Source organism: Palaemon carinicauda, chromosome 30, assembly GCF_036898095.1.
Source record: "Palaemon carinicauda isolate YSFRI2023 chromosome 30, ASM3689809v2, whole genome shotgun sequence".
Classification (NCBI taxonomy): domain Eukaryota; kingdom Metazoa; phylum Arthropoda; class Malacostraca; order Decapoda; family Palaemonidae; genus Palaemon; species Palaemon carinicauda.
Genome location: NC_090754.1, coordinates 43,579,714 through 43,602,684, shown reverse-complemented (window position 1 = coordinate 43,602,684; position 22,971 = coordinate 43,579,714). Strand labels below are relative to the sequence as shown.

Genomic DNA, 22,971 nt, shown 5'->3' with positions numbered 1-22,971 from the left:
CATATATATATATATATATATATATATATATATATATATATATATATATATATATATATATATATATATATATATATATATATATATGAAATCCATGCAATCTTGATTGTTGTATACTCTCGCATTAAACAGTCTGTAATCGAACTAAACACACTTGCAGATACTTACTTATACATAAGTTCTTACCAACAAACATAAACACACACTTGTATGCATAGATACACACACGTATATGTAAATATACAGTACATGTGTGTATATATAGTATATGTTATAAACACCTCCCCAATTCAAATTCATAGCTTTAAAACCCCTCTGGAATTTTATCCGTGAAGTATGAAGTATTCATAAATTTCTGTTCAATTCTATATTAATCCCATTTTTTAAAAACATGTTATTCTGTTTATTGCAGTTTAGTACATTGTTTCATGTTCCTCAAGATGACTTTTCAGAACTCATGGAAATTAATTTGGCATCATGATAGGTATGCTCAAATGAATTACCTAATTGCGAAGACGATGGGATTCCCTGCGTGAATTTTATTGAATGACCCTAATTTGAAATTGCGCTGCACAGTTTATGGTAACGTGTAATTTAGATTTAATTGAAATAGTTTTATCCTTTTGTACTTATTGTTAATAATTGTTTTTTTTTTATTATAATTTGGTGTCAAATCTTTAAGAGATTTATACCTTCTTACTTAAGTTTGAAAATTATTGTATGCTGTATTGACAGATATTTTTGAAGTTTATGAATAGAGATTGGACTGGTTTTTATGGGTAAATGTATCTTCCAGAAAAAAATTATTTGGAAATGATTTTATTTTTAAATTTAATTAATGTTGTTGGGTGAATAAGGATTCGGCAACAGGGAAGAAGCTAAGAAAACTGATTTTTATTATATTTCAATCGTATGCAATTCTTTATTTTACCAACTGAATCTTGTCGTACATTTTCAAGCTAATAACTTTGTTTCCGCGTTTATTTTTTAACTTCCCCAGACGAGATCAGTATCCAACTCATTCCTAAACTCACATACATACAAGTACACAATTTCTTTTAACCTTTGTCTCGGTAAATACCCAAACATTCATCTTGCTCATCCTAAGTACTTCATGTACTATACTTGCCGTCTCTTCTGTACATATTTGCGAATTTCTAAACCCCAAAGATTTCATTAGTTTTTTAATTTTTTTAGGAAAAAGGTAAACAGATCCAAAATTCATCAACACACTCGTTCTACAGAATCGCAGGAATGCTATCGCGTCCATTTCCCAACATCCCACAGAAAGTGAATGATTGATTGTGGTTGGGTGCATAAGTGCCTCATCTTCCATTTTAACGTTCTATTTCTACCCTAAACCTTCATAACTTAATATGGCAAGGAACGTCTACCACGGTTTGATTTCTGGTTGATATGTAGAGAGAGAGAGAGAGAGAGAGAGAGAGAGAGAGAGAGAGAGAGAGAGAGAGAGAGAGAGAGAGAGAGAGATGCTACCATACAGGAGACTTTCCTTTCCCTAGAGTATCACAATTTTCTATTAGGTGAGCCACTGCCGTAAGATACTATGTATTGAAATTCAAATCTAATTACAAAAACTTCATCTTTATTGCCGTGACATTTCTACTGTTAAATGTCCTTGGTGTATCATTTTATTTGCAGTGAATGGATTGAATTTTTTGTTTGTATATATATATATATATATATATAATGTGTGTGTGTTTGTGTCTGTTTATTTATATATATGTATGTGTATATATATAAATATATATATATATGTATATATATATATATATATATATATATATATATATATATATATATATATAATTACGGCTGATAAATTACACAAACTCAACTGTTTATTTTTACATAAATCTGTTATACTTGAGAAATACCCAAGCTCTTAAAATATTATGCAACTCTCAAACGGCAATACATAAAAACACTGAATATCCAAAGGTCTCTTACCTACTCGCAAAATAAAACGGGGTGATAATATTACTTAAACTATTCAAATACAACCTCTTACTTTGCTTCTTAAACAGGGATTAAGGGCAAGAACTGTTAAGGATAATAGTGATCGAAATAATACACTTTGCAAACATATATATATTCTTTAAAAAGTTACAACACTTTGAAAGAATTCACACCAAAATTAAATTACTCGAAATATTAAATCTGAACAAAACCTTTGACTAAGATGAGAAAATATTTCTCTATGAAAATTATACGAACACTTGTTTGACTGGATATTAGTTTATAAAAATATTTAATCTTGATAATTAATGACAATAGTTAACACTCAAACACATTAATGATTAAACCCTTAAGGAAATTTACATAAAAGTAACTGATACACTTTCGTGTTTAGCACACACGAGGTTTCTGAACAGATAAGCAATATAAATACACTTCACTGTTTTAACCTAAATCTCACAGGGTCAGTTGCAAAACTTTATAAAAAACCCGTACTTACATTAACACAATACACTTGAAATCACATTCAATGGATTTATCACGTTTGAACACACTATACACGATATATGCTGGATAAAAACTTATTCACTTTTGAGCGGACATACACTCGATGCAATTGAGAGGAGAGAGGATGTTGGCTCTTTCAAGGGGATTGGATAGGTTGGATCTCTTCTGCTGCTTATGCATTCCTGGGGGCTTATATATATTGACTTAATACTTACATATTATGCTAAATAGATCATTCTCGTAGCATGGGGGCAAGACCTTATAGCGTAAGGTTGCCAACGTAGTATTTTGAACAGGAACGAACTTTGCTTGCGAGGTAACCCTCTCTCAGCTAACTCCGCCCACCTACCCCCCCCCCCAACATTAAAAAAAGGAGTAAATCTGTTTCTAGAAATTTCATGTACTTTATAACCCCGTGGAAAATATAAGAATTGCGTAATCCCTCGTAAACATGACGTAATACCTCGTATTATTACCTCGTGTTTGATACAGATTACCTAAAACGAGTTCACATAAGACTTCGTAACAAAATATGTGAAATAAAAATGTATTACTGGGTGCAAATATTGAGGACTAAGATTACACCTTAACATACCTCAAACTATCATTGTTATTATGGGTATAATACGGGATCCATCGTGTATATCTAATTAATTTGTTTATAATAGTAACACTTCATTATATGTCCCAAATGTCATTCTCATTCCATTATTACTTTATACTATTGTAAGTGTTTTATCGCTTCATTCATGTCTTAAAAATTACATGACTAAAAAAGTATAAACGTTTTTGGAGACCCTATATATCCTAATGATCCATGTATACTTTTACTATAAGATGTTATGTGTACACACACACATATATATATATATAATATAAATATATATGTATATATATATATATATATATATATATATATATATATATATATATATATATATATATATATATCCTAATGATCCGTGTATACTTTTACTGTAAGATATTATCTAATGGGTTGATCTGCAGTAGTTTATTCTCATATAAAGATTTTCTATTTTATAAAATCTCAAGTTCCTCTTGATTTCTTGTCCTTATCTTGGTATTAAATTCTTTTACCGACCTTTAATTTGATCAATTTGCAAAATTCACACAGCTTTTTATGATACTGATCACCCTTTGCATTCAGAATTTCGTAGACAATACCATCCACGTTAGAATACGAGATTTGCGGTTAATTTTTAGGATCATACCTCTTCTTGTGAGAAATTTGCCTCCCAAAGGATTATTGTGGAATGTTCTTCTTGAGTGTTTATCTATTTCCGCTTGGGTGTTGGTATTTTTTTTTTTTATGTGCTGTTAATTAGTGTTAATAAAATAAGCTACTTTTTATGTTCTTGAACACTGTAAAATCAATATGATAACAGAGAGAGAGAGAGAGAGAGAGAGAGAGAGAGAGAGAGAGAGAGAGAGAGAGAGAGAGAGAGAGAGAGAGAGAGAGAGCGAAATATAAATAACTTTGATGGTGGTTTCTGTATTTCCTGTGATCATCGTCAACAAAAGAATCTAGTTTGTGAAGGGTTTTTTTCGGATGTTTTTAAAGTTATCAGATTTTTCGGAATCCAACATTCATTCTCTCGACATGTTTACCGATTCAAACAGATTTATAGCTTTTAGCAAGGATTCCATTCAAGATCTGTTACGACGTCAGCCTCTGACACATCACCTTTAAAGCGCACGATAACGGGGACTATTGTTTGCATAACATTTTATGATGCTTCCGATTATTCTTTTTATATGGAAAGACCATGTTTGTTTTGTTGAGTGGAATTGTTTATGCTCTTTGTGGAATTCCATATTTATCATATGTGATTGCGGGAATACCTTGAGGATATTTTTACATCGATTATTTACTTAGTGGAGTTCACTGTATCGTAAAAGGGACAGAATTATTATGAAATTAGTATAATTACGTTCTTAGGAAAACAAAGTGATCTCAGATCCTTTATCTGTATGATACTTGATATTTCGAAAATACTAAGAAACGTACAGGTGTTTTGTATTTGGTAATACTATTACTACAAATTATTCAATTGTAACTATTGTTTCTTAAATAAATCATGTGGCATTTTGCATGATACAAGTTCCTTTGCCTCTGATAATAATAAACGATTATTGTTTAAAATCATTAGAAAAATTACGGGCATTGTAGTCGAATATATATATGATTTTATTCCCAGTTCCAAAGTTAATTAGATGTTTATCAGGGTATTACTACCACACTTCCTAGAAAATGTATTCAATAGTAATAAAGTAGCAGGATAAGTAATAATGACTAATTTGAAAGGACCTAATAAACTATTATTTTATTGTTTTGCAGATATCTATTTTCGGTTTCGTAATAGAGAATATGAGTCAAAAAAAAAAAAAAAAAACGTTTATTGCAAGAATCTCTCTAAACATTATTAACCTATCATATTGCCTGGACATTTATTGTAAAATAAATATGTTTATACTAGTGTAAGCGAACCGTCAAAAAGAGTAATTATTTAGAGAAATGTGCACAGCCTTTCACCAGGGTATGACTACTTTCTCTCCACCCTATCCGAGGAACGAAGAGGGCTTATAAGAGATTAATTCATCAATCTTTCAATTGGGCTCCACCAAACGCTACAAGAGTTGGAAGACCTAGGCCTACATGGCTGAGGAGTATGAAGTGTGAAGTAGGAGATGATAAAGGGATAGGTTTTGATTTAAAATCTCAAGATGGAGACGACTGGTAGAATCTAACCTAGGTCCTTTACGTCAATAAGTGTGGGATTGATTGATTTAAAGTTTTCTGGAGGAGATTATGTGTATATATATATATATATATATATATATATATATATATATATATATATATAATGTGTGTGCGCCTGTATATGTATATATATACATATATATTTACACACACATATATATATATATATATATTATATATATATATATGTATATATATATATATATATATATATATATATATATATATATAACCGAATACTTAATCCTTATTAAATAGGTAGATGATTACTATATTGATCAGAATGTTTTTCCATGAAATTTCATCAGTTATTAGTTATACTAAGACTATGCATTAGATGTCGAGTACGTAATATCTAGATAAACCCAACAGGTTGCTTAACTGATACAAGGAACCTATTTCCTCATAACATGGTCGTTGGTTCTCTTCTTCGTGATCAGACAGTTGCCAAGACGAGAGGGGTTACACCTGACGAATCTTTCCCCTTTCCCACTTGTGGGACTCTTCATCACGAGGGTGCATATCTGCGGGTGGAAGGATAAATAGATTTTTCTTCACATATACATTATATATTGTATATATGTATAAATAGATATATGTTGATATATATATGTATATATATACATATATTATTATTATTATTATTATTATTATTATTATTAATAGCCAAGCTACAACCCTAGTTGGAAAAGCAAGATATTATAAGCCCAACAGCTCCAATAGAGAAAAATAGCCCAGCGAGGAAAGGAAATAAGGAAATAAATAAATGATGAGAACAAGTTAACAATAAATTATTCTAAAACTGTAACAACGTAAAAACAGATATGTCCTATATAAACTATTAACGTCAAAAACAGATATGTCATATATAAACTATAAAAAGACTCATGTCAGCCTGGTCAACATAAAAACATTTGCTCCAACTTTGAACTTTTGAAGTTCTACTGATTCAACTACCCAATTATGAAGATCATTCCAAAGATTAATATCTAGATCAGGAATAAGAAATTTAATAGACCGTAAGTTTCTGTCCAACAAATTAAGATGAGAATCAGCAGCTGAACACCAGACAGGAGAACAATACTCAAAACAAGGTAGAATGAAAAAATTAAACTACTTCTTCAGAATAGATTGATCACCGAAAATCTTAAAAGACTTTCTCAATAAGCCAATTTTTTGTGCAATTGAAGAAGACACAGACCTAATGTTTCTCAAAAGTAAATTTACTGTCGAGAATCACACCTAAAATTTTAAGAGTCATACACATTTAAAGAAACATTATCAGTACTGAGATACGGATGTTGAGGAGCCACCGTCCTTAACCTACTTACAATCATACTTTCAGTTTTGTTAGGATTCAACTTCATACCTCACAATTTGCACCATGCACTAATTTTAGCTAAATCTCTATTGAGGAATTCAGCAACCCCAGATCTACATTCAGGGGATGGAATTAATGCAAAGAGAGTAGCATCATCTGCATATGCAACAATCTTCTTTTCTAGGCTAAACCACATGTCATGTGTATATAGTATGAAAAGTAATGGGCCAAGAACACTACCCTGTGGGACACCGGATATCACATTCCTATACTCACTATGGTGCCCATCAACAACAACTCTTTGAGATCTATTGTATATATATATGTATATATATATGTACATATATATGCATATATATATATATATATATATATATATATGTGTGTGTGTGTGTGTGTGTAGGTAGGAATGTATGTGTATGTATATTAGTAAGTGTCCTGTTTAAAATGACGGCCAAAGATTTAGATATATACAAGCAAACCACTGCACGCGAACCGTCGAAAGTAAATGCCAAAAAATTATATAGATATACCCTTCCTACCCCCTACCCTCTACAAGAGGGACGGGGAGTTTATCAGTCTGCCAATGACATTGAGTGTTTAAAGGTTTAAAGGCCACGCATGAATGGCAGACGCAAGGGACAGTGACATTGCCGTATCAAGCAGGACAATGCCCTAGAAACTGACCATATATACATATGATCAGCGCCAAAGCCCCCTCTCCACCCAAGCTTGGACCAAGGAGGGCCAAGCAATATAAAGACAAAATGTATATTTTAATATATACAACAATTGTTAGAGCGTCGGCCTTCTCTGTTTGAAATTTATAACTATAGTGATAATCAATAAACTTTTGATTATGGGGGGATAGATTGCTAATAAGGTTTTCGTCTAACAACATTCATTTCGTCTTCAAGATTTGTTTAGGAAAATCCTTCTATATTTGGATTGATTATACATTGTGGTTTGAATATGAATGGAGGAGGAGGATGCCCCCTATATTAAAAGAACTTTCGTCCCTCTAAGAAAACATATTTTTGTACTATCAAGCTTTTGCTTTACTTCTCAGTGGTGGTGTGTACGTCCATTCCCAAGCCATGAGAAAGTGAAACTTGGGACTTCTGTGATCTCTCTTGAGGTAATGTTGCTCACTTTTTCCTCTATTCTTTTTATATCCAGAGAAAATTCCTTGGTCATGGCTGGCCTTGGTTACTAGACTTTGAGTTGTTCATACCAGCTGGTTCATTGTTGGAGATCCTTCCCGAGAGGTCTTTATTCAAGAGGGCAGACATCCCCTATCGATGATCGTCACAGTAATAGAGAATTGAAAAAAATAAAAACACCTCAAATGCATAGTAATTTAATGAGAGTTGTATGAAACAAAACTTGTGTATATGTATACACACACACACACATATATATATATATATATATATATATATATATATATATATATATATGTGTATATATATGTACAGTATATATATAATATCTTTTCTGAGTGGGGATACCTTAACGCGTTAAAATGTTTGCGTATTGCTATGATTAGCAGTCACGGTTACCCACGAGTCCTTTGTCATGCAGTGCGGCTGCATTTGGTGTTGTTATATGTATGTATGTATGTATCTATATATATTAATATATATATATACATATATATATATATATATATATATATATGTGTGTGTGTGTGTGTGTGTGGGTGTATATATATATATATATACATGTGTATTTATATATATATATATGTATTTATATAATATATATATATATATATATATATATACATATATATATATATATATATATATATATATATATATACAGGTGTGTGTGTACATAGATATATATACATTATCTATCTATCTATCTATCTATCTACCTATATATATATATATGTATATACATATATATATACATATATATATATATATATATATATATATATATTTATATATATAATATATATTCACAAATTACATAGTGTATACATTACTTATAGATATATCCTGTATATCTAAGAATATGATTTCCCTGGTATGTTCTGAGCACTACAAATTAAATCTATACCATTTATTTTATTGCTTACGTTAACATCTCGCCATTAGTATTGGACCAGGTATCCATCATTGTTAACTGCTTTTGAATGTTTTAATTGATGACGAGGAAATGACTTATGAAAGGCCTTGCTATCTGTCTTGAATTAATTGTTTCATGTTAAAACAATCGATTTACTAGTATTTTTTTTTTTACTGTATATTTTGATCCTTGTAAAATTCAACTTATTGGCGCTGAATAATATTAGTGATCAAGAGTATTTCATTATATTGAACTTCGTATTTTAAACTTTGTTTGGAAGCAGCGTTCACTTTATCAATTCATTTGAGAAGTCCTCGATGAACGAGTAAACTTTTAACCATTTATTAAGAATTCTGTAGTTTTAATTAGTTTATTTGTTCAAGTATTTTGGAAATGTCATTGCATTCTTTTTTGCTAAGAAAAACCAAATTAGGGATTGCTTTTTAATGTTTACTTGAATTACCTTTGGCCAAATGTTCAATCCATATAAAATACTGCTACTCTAAGATTAATTCACAACTATCACAAAGTATGTTCATGAAATATGCCTAATATCGATATATGTAAAGATATGGGATTCGATCGCTTTCATAGCTTTTAGTAGACCTTTATGAATGAAAGATTTACTACTGATCGCTGATTTTCTCATTTCTATAAAACGCAAGATATGTACGCAGAATATATCATGCTATCTTCACCTCTCTCTCTCTCTCTCTCTCTCTCTCTCTCTCTCTCTCTCTCTCTCTCTCTCTCTCATAATGGAAACACCCACTAGGACCTATCCTCGTGACTTTCAGGAAAAGCGCTTTTACTCAGATTTTTCTTTCCTCCATTGTCTCTTTCTTAGAAAGAGATAGTCTCTCTCTCTCTCTCTCTCTCTCTCTCTCTCTCTCTCTCTCTCTCTCTCTCTCTCTCTCATGCAAACACAAATAGACATGTGCGACCGTTCCTCACTCTCTCCCTCTCTCTCTCTCTCTTTCTCCCTTCACTGAGGTTTCAGCTCGCAGCGGAAAAGGAATTACTTAAGAGAGAAGTTTCCATGGGCCTGTAATTGAATTTCTTGATTACTTTTCCACGACTCTAAGAGTGGTAAATCTTGCCGGCGACCGTAATGGACCCCAGAGGTTCATCTCAAACCAAATAATAGCAGTCCCGTAAACTGTTCAAAATGGACTTTCTCTCTGGGTGGAAAGTGGCCGAAGTGCATGCTACTACTGCTACAGCTAACTAGATTGAAGCTTTATGATCTCCCAAGTCAAAGGGAAAACATACAGTTCCAGCCATATAATGTTAGGAGATAAGTAAATATAGCAGTGTACATACGGAACGATTTCATGCCCTCCTGGACGCGCGCAAATACATTATATATATATATATATATATATATATATATATATATATATACATACACACATACACAAATACAACAACAAATGCAGCCGTTTTTAGTCCACTGCAGGGCATAGCCCTCAGACATGCCCCCATCCATTACCATGGTGCCAACTGCAAATTGGTGATGATGGGAGACTGTAACCTGATCGCTCATATCAAACCAACCTAGTATGGGTGGCCCTGATTAGTACAGCGTAGCTGATTATGGCAATACCAGGTTAGGGCATCCCCACGTATTTAGATATGCCAGTGACTGTATGTAGTAATCACAACAGCTAACAAGCGATAAGTATGAGCATATCCAGTGTATCCATACACTTGCACGCATGTTTTATATTTATATATATATATATATATATATATATATATATATATATATATATTAATATATATATATATATATATATAAATATATATATATATATATATAAATATATATATATATATATATATATATATATATATAAATATATTCGTGTATATACTTAACTGGGTTTTTATGTTAGCGACACTTGGGTGGGATAGACTCAAAGTTTTCTTGTCTAATGAAACAAAAGTGTTTTAAGAAAGGGTGAACGGAGTCAGATCCATTTCATGTTATTTAAAAAAGATTTAACTCTACTAAAGACAAAACATATGCATAAATGCCATGTTTAAATAATGTAGGGTAGAAAAATCGGTAACAATAAGAACCCCTATCAACAATGAGAATGAAAAGTTATTTTAGAACAAGATGAAAATCAGAAGAATATTCCAAAACTATCCATACTATCCTCACATACACCTATATTATCTGGGAAGAGAACTAGGCAATGCCTCATAGAAATGTGGCTTGGAATACAGTCGATCCCTGAATGATTTTAGTATAGGTTTAGTTTGCCGGAGTTTTATCTTGGAATAGAATGCAGACCTCAGCGAAGTAAAGGATTTTTCTACAGATGTAGAATATACCATTTTATATGTAGCATTATTTCAGAGAATTCCATACGGCAGTGTTGGGCTACGAACTCGATCATTCTGTGCTTAAACTCGTACAGCCACTGTTAAATTTTAAGGTTCATTTCGTGCTCTGATTAACTCTCCTGTAAATGGCATTCGATTTCAACTCAAGGTTGCCTTGGGAAGATATTGAAACTCGGATTCCATGGTTTTTTGGCATTAATAAGCATTGTCTCTTTATTTATGTTTTCTGGAAACTTCCAACTTTTTGTATCATAAATATAAACGTTTTCATCTACCCGTGGTAAAAAGAAGAAAAAAAGGAGTTCTTAATAGCACTCATTGTTTGAACTTCATATAATATGTTTTAAAGGCTTCTTAGTCATCCAAGCATTTACATTTGCTTAGATTCAGCAAAGGAACACAATGTCAAGATACGGTTACGTATATTTCCCCTTGAATAGGTTGTAGAGATTAAGTTCTCTTAATTGATTTAGTGAAGGCTGCTCACTTAGATAGAGGAACAAAGCTAAAATTATGGATCTCCCTTTGCAGGTCTTATCTAATATCGAAGATTATTATTATCAGTATTTTATTATTATTATTGTTGTTTTTATTATTATTATTATTATTATTATTATTATTAATATTATTATTTTTTTTACTGATATTACTATGTATTATCATTATTATCAATGTTGTTGTTGTTGATGATATTACAACCCTAGTTGAAAAAGCAGTGCTAGAAAACTTTCGGCTCCATTAGGAATTGCCGCCCAGTAGGGAAAAAATTAATACAGAATTAAAGAATATACTACAAATTTTTAACAATTAGAATTTGAATGTATCCCTATATAAAGAGAACAACAGTAGAGATAATTCTGAAAAAGAGGAAATTTTAAGAAAAAAGAAATGAGATGAAACAATAAACCACCGGGCATCCTTGCCATATATGTTAACAGCCCCCCCCCCCCCCCCCCCATCCCTCTGGTTGAAATAAAAATAGGACCAGAAGCAAATCGACATAAAAGTCCACTTCAGCGAACCCCCAAGCAAAAGAACTCTTAACAGCGAAATGGCATGATTCAGTGTCTATGGCCCTATCCAGGACTAGAGATTTTGGAGTGGCCTTCTCTTAGAAAAGCTACTTTCAATAGATAAAAAGTCTATTTTTACCCTTAACATAAGTGCAAACTTATTGAGAATCAAAGGTTTAGTATGTCAATTTCTTTTAGGAAGTAGTGTGAGTAGAGAATATTCAAGACAATTTTATCAGTTTAAGCAAAGAAAATAGCGAATCCTATAAGCCTACTTAAGTAGTATCTCAACGGGTGGCTGTTTTAGAAATGTTTCAATTATATGATGTTATTCGAAACCCCTTATAAAATTCAGTGTCTCATTTTTTTCTAACAATGTAAAGTGCAAAGGAGATTTATTGCTCTGTATACAAATGATATTAATGAAAAAAATCCTCATGATTGTCTTCAATAAATATATTTCAAGGTTGAAATAATTCAGACCATGATAACATTTCTAATTAATTTAAATATCCTTTTTAGATCACCAAGGAAGAGCTGGACAACACATTTTCCAGTTGACCGTTCTACGGAATCGTTGCCACAACAAAATATATAATTTAGAAATTGGTGAGTACTTTTTTTTTTTTAATTAATCTAAACTGAAAGCACCGATATGAAATAGTTTAGAATGATAACTCTTTTTTTACCCTTATCAGTAAGTAATATCAAATAGAAAAGACAACAGTTAATTTTAACTTGTCAAAACCTTGAAAGATTTGACTCTCTACATTCAGTTTATCCCTACAAAACATGATCCACCATCTATGTCCCCAGTTGCAGTTTTTTATGCGAGTGGTTTTTTTTTTTTTTTTTTTTTTTTTTTTTTTTTTTTTTTTTTTTTTTTTTTTTTTTTTTTCTCTTCTCATTATAGCCAAAGTGTTATGTTTTACGCCTATGGCGCCAAGCACTACATTTTTACCTGTGAATATTTGCTAGGTTCAAGAAACACTAAAAGGTTTGAATCACCTCTTAATCCCATATCCCAGTCTCGTTTCTAGTTTACGTTGTTGACAAGTCAAAAAAGTTTAAAGTTTGCCGCATATTATGTTCGATGCAGAAAATACCTTTTTTTTTTTCAAGTGTAAGGAAAACTAAACTTGCAAGATATGAATAATGAGGAGAAGCATATTTTCCTTAGAATATTTTCCTTTAAGTGGGTTACCCCTTGATGTATAGATTTTGTGGTGCACTGTAGATGGTATTAAAGGTCATTTTTAGCGGTACTTGGCCTACGCTTATATCATTTTCGTCTGAAGTTTGCCTCCAGTCATTTACTTCCTCTCAAGCTGTCCAGCTTCTTCTAATTTACCATGCTCTGATTTTCGCTTTTCGTTTTAGTGCACATCCTTGTGGTAGGCCAGGTGTTAGAGAACATAGAAATACGACTCTTTGGGCTCATTCAACTAATTTGTAATAATTGGGTGCCTTAATTATCACCTCCTCTCCCACAGATGTGTCTGGGATTTGACTCTGGGAAATTCCATATGAGATCCTTTGATGCAGTTCAGCTCGGATCCACTGTTGCATAAATCCGTATCTTAAAGACAGGATATAGAGGTACTGGAAAGGCATGTTACATTCAAAGATGCTTCAGTGACTCAAGAAAATCAAAGAGCTTTGCTTTCCTTTAGTAGCATCTTGGGTTAATGCACACATTGAAGAGTATTTTGTGTAATCCTTGCTAATCTGGACTTTGACTCCGTTAAATAGCGAACCATTTGTACGGTATGAATTAGAATTCAGTAGATCAGTGTATCGGTTGAATTGATGGTTTATTTAACGAAAATAAATTACAAGACTGCTCTAGTTCGTCTCCGATTTTAGTTTTAGATACTTCATCTAAGTGTCATTCTATAAATAATTTGCAGGTAGACGCTGATGAACTTTGTGAAATATTCAGTTCATCATCTCCCACGCCTATTGACACAGAGGGCCTCGGTTAGATTTCGCCAGTCGTCTCTATCTTGAGCTTTTAATTCAATACTTCTCCATTCATCATCTCCTACTTTACGTTTCATAGTCCTCAACCATATAGGCCTGGGTCTTCCAACTCTTTTAGTGACTTGTGCAGTCCAATTGAAAGTTTGGGGAGTGCGAAGATCATGTCCAAATCATCCCCATCTTCCCCTCACGATGAAGGGTTGTGTTTACAATCATATTGCAGTTTTGGTTCGAGGGACGTAATTATTATTATTATTATTATTGCAACTTAAGCTACCAATCTTAATTTCAATATTTGAATAAAACACATTTTTACTCAGGGGAAATTAACGTTTTCCATTTCGTACTTCCATTACATGAAACAAAAAGATCGGCGGAAACCTTTCTCTTACAAATCAAACACAATTTAATTGGTTTGATGTTCTCCAGCTTTCAATGGAAAAGAATGAGTGATTTTAGTGATTATCTCTATGATTATTTTTTTAGAGACTGAGATATCGTCAATGATTCGTATTTGCTTTCCAATATGAAAAAGATTTTTTAACATTTGAAAAGTTCATGTTTTTGATGTCACATTTTTCCATTCGTTTTATGTTGCAAAAACATTTGTATGTAATTACTTTCGTTTATTGTATAGAAATGCTTTTATCAAAGGACATTTTACTAAATTATGGGTATGAGCATAAACTACCAAAGTCACCAATATTATTGATAATATCAATATTCCAAAAGACAAAGTGATGGACTTTAGATTTCTCATCACAGAAAATCTGGTAAATGTCAGAAGAAAAATCGTAAAATGTATCACCGCCTAAAGGTAAAATCGAATAAACACAACGAATTCGACATTCTGGTTAATTCAAAAAAAGTTTAAAAAAGAAAAAAAAAATTATGTCCTTGCTTTGTTTTACACAGCACAGCTTATATCAAACTAGTTGAAATATACTTTCTTCGAAAAAGAGGGAACGAAAAAAAATTATATGAAAGAATAAGATTAAATTTTTTCCTAGTCACAAATTGCCCTACAGAAACCATTAGGGAACTTCTTTCCTTTGAAGCAAATGAATCGTGTCAACAGAGAAAAATCTCAAAATCAACAAACGGTAGAAGATAAAACTAGATGGACAAGTTTGTGCAGCTTTAAAACAAACCAGCACCGTCCAATACAGTCATTTTTTTTTCTCCAGCTCGTGTTGTTCAAATACATCGTCAACACAGAGAATCAGCGGGATTCTGTACCGCTCTGCCAGGCCTTAGACTGAAGTCTCATTCGTTAGAATTCTTAAAGGAAACGGTATTCTTGAACCAACGTATCTTGACACCCCCCCCCCTCTCTCCCTCTCTCTCTCTCTCCCCCTCTCTCCCCCCCCCTCTCTCTCTCTCTCTCTCTCTCTCTCTCTCTCTCTCTCTCTCTCTCTCTCTCTCAGGCACACACAACTAAAACACGCGGCAGCCGATTGATTTTGCATGGGTTCCATTATATATCTGGATGGAAAATGAACTATACCTTCAACTATGAGATATTAAACAAGAAAAGGCAAAATTATCTATGATATACTTCATCTATTATAAGTTTGATATTATAATTGTTTATCGAAAAATTTTCTTTACTGTACTTATTAGAGACCACTGTTGGTGTGTGATATGATGAAATTGTATTGAAAGTATTTATCAAAATACATCTAAATGTGGAATGAAATACAGAATAAGAAAAAATCTATAATATTGCTATACTTAGCATAATGGAAATATTGCACGAGTTCCTTACTACAACCTTGTTTTTCTAAAGATTATTCAAAACTCCTGGTGACATACTTCAGTGATATTCAACGATTGAGTTTTTTAGTTCATTAAGATGTCTTGGAATTGACCTTTATTTCTTTCCTCGACTCGAAACCGGTTCCACTATTTTCTTCTTGAAATTTAAACAAACGCATTTTCTTTGGGCTCCATTTATTAGGACTGGGTCAGAATCCAAAATAAAGTTTTTCTCCTATTCTCTTATTTTATAGCATCTTTGCGACTTTCGTAAGAAATTCACTTGAATTTCATGGCAGTATTATGCATGTCTTCATATTTATAGCTTCATATTTCCAAAGGTCTTTATTGCATTGAAAACCCATGTCCAATTGCAACTTGAGAAGTATCCTGAACTCTATAAAATCATATTATATTTTCTTGCCACATTTTTTTTATAAAAGCGGAAATCAAAGACCTTTCTCAGAAGCAAAATATAATGAGATATTAGTTGTCCATGTAGTGACATAGTAGATATGGAAATTTTCAGTCAATTTTTCTCTCGCTCTCCCTTGTCCCTTTATATATATGTGTATATATATATATATATATATATATATATATATATATATATATATATACACATATATATATGTATATATATATATATATATATATATTTATGTATATATATACATATATATATGTATATACATACTGTGTGTATATATATATATATAATATATATATATATATATATGTATATATATATGTGTGTGTGTGTGTATATATATATATATATACACACACACACACACACACATATATATATATATATATACATTATATATGTATGTATATATATACATATATATGTATATATATATGTATATGTATATATATATATATACATGTATATATATATATATATATATATATATACATGTATATATATATATATATATATATATATATATATATATATATATCCCTGTATTAAATTTTGAGGAAAAGACGAAAACAACAATTATGCTTTTCCCTTTTAATGAATTCATATCTGGTGCTGACAGCTTTTCCAAGCAATAACTTATGGTATTTGTCAGGACTACAAGTATTGAACTAATGGGTTACATGAATATGGATAAATTGAAACTTTGAAATTGATTTTGAAATATTAGGACGATATTTCGAACAGCTCTAAGTGATCTGAAGAAAAATGCAACGTAACAATGGGCCTGACTTCGTGTCCTTTAAGGGTGTTTTTGTTTGCCTAACGCAGTCTGAATTACAAGGCCTCTTCACCCCTCAAAAATATTGACTGGCGAACGACCTTAATTCATGAGATGGATAGCTTTGGAGCGTTTCCATTCCTCTTAACAACTTCCTTTCAATGAAGTAGATTCTGTACTTTCATCCTAGGTATCCATACGGTTTCACTCCATCTTTCAATGAAGTTCACTGTCCCACAGCTATAATTGGTTCGACGTTACATCTGTTTGATTGTCATCTCTTGACCGTGCACTTTATCCCTATAGAGAGAGTGGTTTTATTCTATTTTAACCAACAGCTTTGGGGTTGGTAGCAGCATCTCCTATTCCCCCAAATGCGACCAACCACATCCTAACAACCACGTCAAACGAATTTCGCTTCATGGAAAAATATTGAGACGACCGGTCTAAATTGTCTGTAGGAAATTGAACTTGATTATTTTCCGAGTGATAGATTGTAATATAAATTGGTATTGATACACTTACACAAATACTCACACCAGTACATATGGGTGAAGTTGCTATTTATTGGTGGGTCTACTTTGAAATATATTTTGGAATTAAACTTGTACCCAAAAATAACAACCCAAAAAATTAAAACTAGAAGATTTATGCCTTCTGGAGCCTACCTTTCTTAGGTGGGGAAAAAATCGCTTGGCAATTGGGGATAATTCAAGTGTATAAATTGCTATTAATTGGTAATACGATTTCTTTTATCGTCAATGCATACTTTTATGATGGACATTTTCGTCTTGTTAACGGCTGCGGTGCGCATTAATTCAATTAGAGGTTTTAATCTACTAGCAATGCTTTTTGCCACAATTCTGAAAGAATTGCTTTATAGCTTTGAACTCCATAAAAAGATGAAGGTACTCAAAATAATTTAGCTGAAGTTGTAAAAAATGCGTAACTAAACATAGGGTTGTTTACTGATAATTTAATAGCTGCAATTGAATTATCTGAGGATAAAATTTTTAAACGTTACTAAGGATTTTATTAGTAATATTGAGCCGTGGACATAAATTATATATAAGTAATTTCTCAAAATGAATGTTGAATGATTAGAGAACTTTATTTAAACCGATTTTTCGCCGATTGTAATTAAAACTTAATATGAAAATATAAAATTACTCCAATAATAAAATGAACGAAAATCTTTTATAATGAAGCGCCAAATTGTTCGTACAAAAACATGAAACTAGCCGAAAATCATGCTTATCTTTCGGAGTTTAGAACCAAAGAAAATAAAAAAAGGACTAACTACTCAAAACGAGCTTGAGCAAAACTAAAACCGGGGCGCACATCTTACGGCAATATCAGACTGATCACCTTGCCATAGATTGCCTGGTTGCCATGCAGTGCCTCTCTACACTAAATGTAATAGATTAGCGACCTGACATGTGTTCGGGATTCAGTCATTTTCTTCTTTCATTCTTTTTCTCTTTCAGTCCTTTTTTACTTTCGGATCGGAATAGCTGTCATTTTGATTTTAGTGGCTGTTACTATCCGCATTTAGAAAAATGGATATAGTAACAGTAATAAATGTAGTTTTTTTTTTTTTTTTTTTTTTTGGGGGTGGGTGGGTGGGTAGTGGTATAAGTTTGGCGTAAAATATTGTTAAAAAAAAAAAAAAAAAAAAAGAGCCCTTGCTTGCATAGTCCTAATATAAACCCAATTAACAATATTAAAATTTGTTTGATAATACCTTAAAAGGGGGCAATAGCGATTCAAAGGTCTCTCATGAATGGCAGAGGCAAGGGATAATGATAATACCTCTGCAGGACAATGTCCCTCTCCATTCAAGCTGATCAGGAGTGCCAGACAATGGCTATTGATGACTCAGCAGGTAGACCGATTTGCTCCCCCAAAACCCCTATCCTTAGCTCACAAGGATGATGAAGTTGCAGACTAAAGAAACTATCAAGCCTTAGCAGGTCTCGAACCCGACTCTGGTAGAACGCCAGGGAAGGGCGTTACCATTAGGCTACCACAACCAAAGAAACTGAAGGAGAAAATTTGCGAATTTCTTCACCAGAAAATTATTTTAGGTGTTGTAAAGAAACTGATAAGATACAACATTTCATGCCACCAGGGCAATTGCTTCACCCGGCCAATGCGATAGATGAAGTTCTTATTTCCGCTATTGAAAATATCGATTTTGAGTTTAGGTTGTGTACTTTGAATCCAAATCATTCCATGCCGCCTTTGATATTGCTAGTATAGTGTAAATATAGTTTTTATCTGTTTAACTGTTGCCTATATACAAAATTTGGTGTTAATATCTACAAAACTGATATATATATATATATATATATATATATATATATATATATATATATATATATATATATATATATATATATATATATATACCATCCGTATCTACGCCTATTGACACAAAGGGCCTCGATTAGATTTCACCAGTCGTTTCTATCTAGAGCTTTTAAATAAAATACTTCTCCTTTCACCATCTCCTTCACGCTTCGTAGTCCTCAGCCATGTAGACCTGTGTCTTCCAACTCTTCTAGTGCTATGTGGAGCCCAGTTTAAGGTTTGGTGAACTAATCTCTTTGGGAGTGCAAAGAGCATGCGCAAGTCATCTCCATCTACCCCTCACCATGATTTCATCCAGTAAGGTACTCGAGTAATCTCTCTTATAGATTCATTTCTAATCCTGTCCTACCATTTACCTCCCAATAATCTTCTGAGGGCTTTGTTTTGAAATTGCCAAAACTGTTGGATATTGATTCATTGTCATACTGTGACTCATGTCCATACTATAACGCATATCTCACTAAACTGATATATAGCCTAATTTTTACATGTAATTTCAGGCTTTATTGTCCTCAGCCATGTAGGACTGGGGCTTCCAACTCTTCTAGTACCTTGTGGAGCCCAATTAAATTTTTGATGGACTAATCTCTCGAGGAGTGCGTAGACCATACTCAAACCATCTCCATCTACCACTCCTCATGATCCCGTCCATTTATGGCAGTCGAGTAATCTCTCTAATAGTTAATTTCCAATCCTGTCCTGCCATCTAATTCCAAATATTCTTCTAAGGGCATTAGTCTCAAATTTACAAAATCTGTTGGAGATTATTTCATTTTCATACTATGACTCATGTCCATAACTGTAACCCAGATCTCACTAAACTGATGTATAGCCTGATTTTTATATGTAATTTCATGCAATTTTATTTCCAAATTTTATTTAACCTAGTCATTTTCTGATTTTCTTTTTAAATTTTTCATTAAACTCCACTTTTAAAAACTCTGTATTAGAGAGCATAGTTCCTAAATAATTAAATTATTCTACCTCCCTAATCCTTTCTCCTTGCAATGATATTTCATCTTTTGTTGCATATTCTGTTCTCATTATCTCTGTCTTTCTTCTATATATCTTGAGCCCAACCTCCTGTGATTTTTCATGTATTCTGGTAAGCAAGCATTGTAAATCCTGTGGTGTTCTGCTAATTAGGACAGCATCATCAGTATAATCTAGGTCTGCTAATATCCTATTACCAATCCAGTCCAATCCTTCTCCATCATCGTCAACTGCTCTATGCATTACAAAAACCATGTGAAATATAAACAACAGAGATGACAACATGTTCCCTTGGAGTACTCTGCTGTTCACTGGAAATTAATTCGATAGGACTCCACTAACATGAACTTTGCACTTGCTATGCTCATGAACAGACAATCTAATTTACATATTTAAGAGGAACTCTATAATAACGCAGGACTCTCTAAAAGAAATTGGCCTGTGCACACTTATCAAAGGCTTTTTCATAATCCCCTAATACCATCAAACGTGAATTTTTATGTTGCTGTACATGTCTCAAAATGAAAATTCAAATCCTGCTTTTTCATCTTTCAGCTTTTTATCAATATTTCTCTCATAAGTCTATTTAAAATAAGCTTACTATTTATTTTCATGACAACTGATGCATGTGTGATGTCTTTGTAATTATTGCAATCAGTCAGGTCTCCCTTTGTTTGTTTTTTGGTATTTTGACCAACACTCCTAGGGCCCATTCATCAGGTTTTGCCTCTTCACGCTACATTCTACAAAATAATCTTGTAAATATTCGGGGGGTTACTTCCGGAAAGAACACCTTCAATGATAAGATTGTTTGTAGAACATGAATTTATAAAATCTGATCCATCTTCATTTACAACTTGTTAAAACCCTCAACAACCCTTCCATTCTCTCTCTCTCTCTCTCTCTCTCTCTCTCTCTCTCTCTCTCTCTCTCTCTCTCTCTCTCTCTCTCGCTCTCTCTCTCTCTCTCTCTATATATATATATATATATATATATATATATATATAAAATATATATATATGTATGTATGTATGTATACTGTATATATGTGTGTGTATATGTGTGTCTATGTTTGTGCTTGTTAAATACGCTATTTTTTTTCCTTTAAAAGGGGTATTCGCTTGTAGTCCTCAGCAGTGAGCTTGCTAGCCTCATGCCCTTTTATCAACCACAACAGCTACTAGCAGCCTTCCCATAGGCAACTGTATTGACCTGTGGTCAGCACTTGGTTGGGTGGGCAAAGACTAATGAGAACGAAACGCCGTTGGTATTTAAAGAGGCTACTTGATCATTTTGCACTACCATCATAAACTTATTGCTTAAAAAGGAATGGGAACTCTTCCCGAAGCAATTTAATCTCTTAGTTTTCGTTCGTTATATTTTATCTATATTGGTACTTATGTCATTAAAATGTGATAGTCTGTCTTACATAAAAAGAACACAATAAGCATTTACTTCCATTAATACAAGATAAAAAAAGTTTATTTGCAAGGTCATTCAAAACTCGTCCTTTGGATTCATATTCTTAGAACTGCTATATATTTCTATAGATTTTAGAGGTATTCGGTATTCTTTTTTTTTTCACTAGTGCGTAATTCCTCTGCGTTTAACAGGATAGTCACTAGAAAGTCACTTTTTGGAAGATATGGCCATTAATTATTTGTTAATTATCTAGGATTGACGGTACTAGATGATAGTCGATCACTTTTTTTACATTTCTTATTCAACGTTGACAAATTAATGAGTGATTTATATTCAGGTTAATTGAATACTGAAAAATATAACGTAATCAGCTACATGGTTGAAAGCAAAGAATTATTGATGGTAGACTCTTGCATAATTAGTTATTCTTATATAATTTCAACTTTCTCTTAATGTTTTGGAGAGAGAGAGAGAGAGAGAGAGAGAGAGAGAGAGAGAGAGAGAGAGAGAGAGAGAGAGAGAGAGAGAGAGAGAGAGAGAGAGAGAGAAACATGAAAATAGTGAGTGAAAGAAAAAGGGCAGAAAGCTTCTCTTGCCAATAGTTTTAGTAGGCTGTTTGTGACCAGAATTAAATAATACACTTAGGCCTCTCCAAACAGGATAAAAGGAAAGACTGTGGCATTGAATGGATGTGAATGAGGAAAACTTAGCTCCGGTCTCATTCAGTGAATTTACGCGAATGTGCTACGAATGATAAACACATCTTTTCCCATATTTGTATGTCGTTCTTCTTTATTGGATCCTTCGAAAGGACGCTTTCATCATGATCTAGAAGAATTTTTGTCCTCTAGTTTTATTGAACGTTACGACTCCTTTAGTCATTGTTAGTTTTTAGTTTAGATGTTTACATTCAATTTTAAAGAGGAGTCCAACTCAGCCGACTGCAGTAAGTGATAGAAAGATGTGAGGTATAGCAATCTAGAGTTTTGCTCGGAATTCAGGGCACATAAAAGGGGACTCGTCTTTTCTTATGTTATATTGTGATTAGTAACATTTAGTCATATTGACCCTATTGCTATTGCGCTTATTTCTCCGTCAATGGAGTTTAAAATGGCAACGGCAATTAACTTTTTACCAATTATATCCTCTCCAAAACACAGTAATGTCGTTCCGAAGTACATTAGTGTTTCAAATATT

The 22,971-nt window shown here is 32.5% G+C and overlaps 1 long non-coding RNA gene across 1 annotated transcript in view; it reads left to right on the top strand.

Moving 5' to 3' along the window:
• LOC137623767 (uncharacterized) overlaps window positions 1-12,641 on the top strand; it is a 343,355-nt gene extending 330,714 nt beyond the window's left edge. The window contains exon 4 of the long non-coding RNA XR_011040627.1: window positions 12,560-12,641. This is a non-coding gene — a long non-coding RNA (uncharacterized lncRNA). The remainder of the gene's footprint in view (window positions 1-12,559) is intronic.
• Window positions 12,642-22,971: the final 10,330 nt, after the last annotated feature.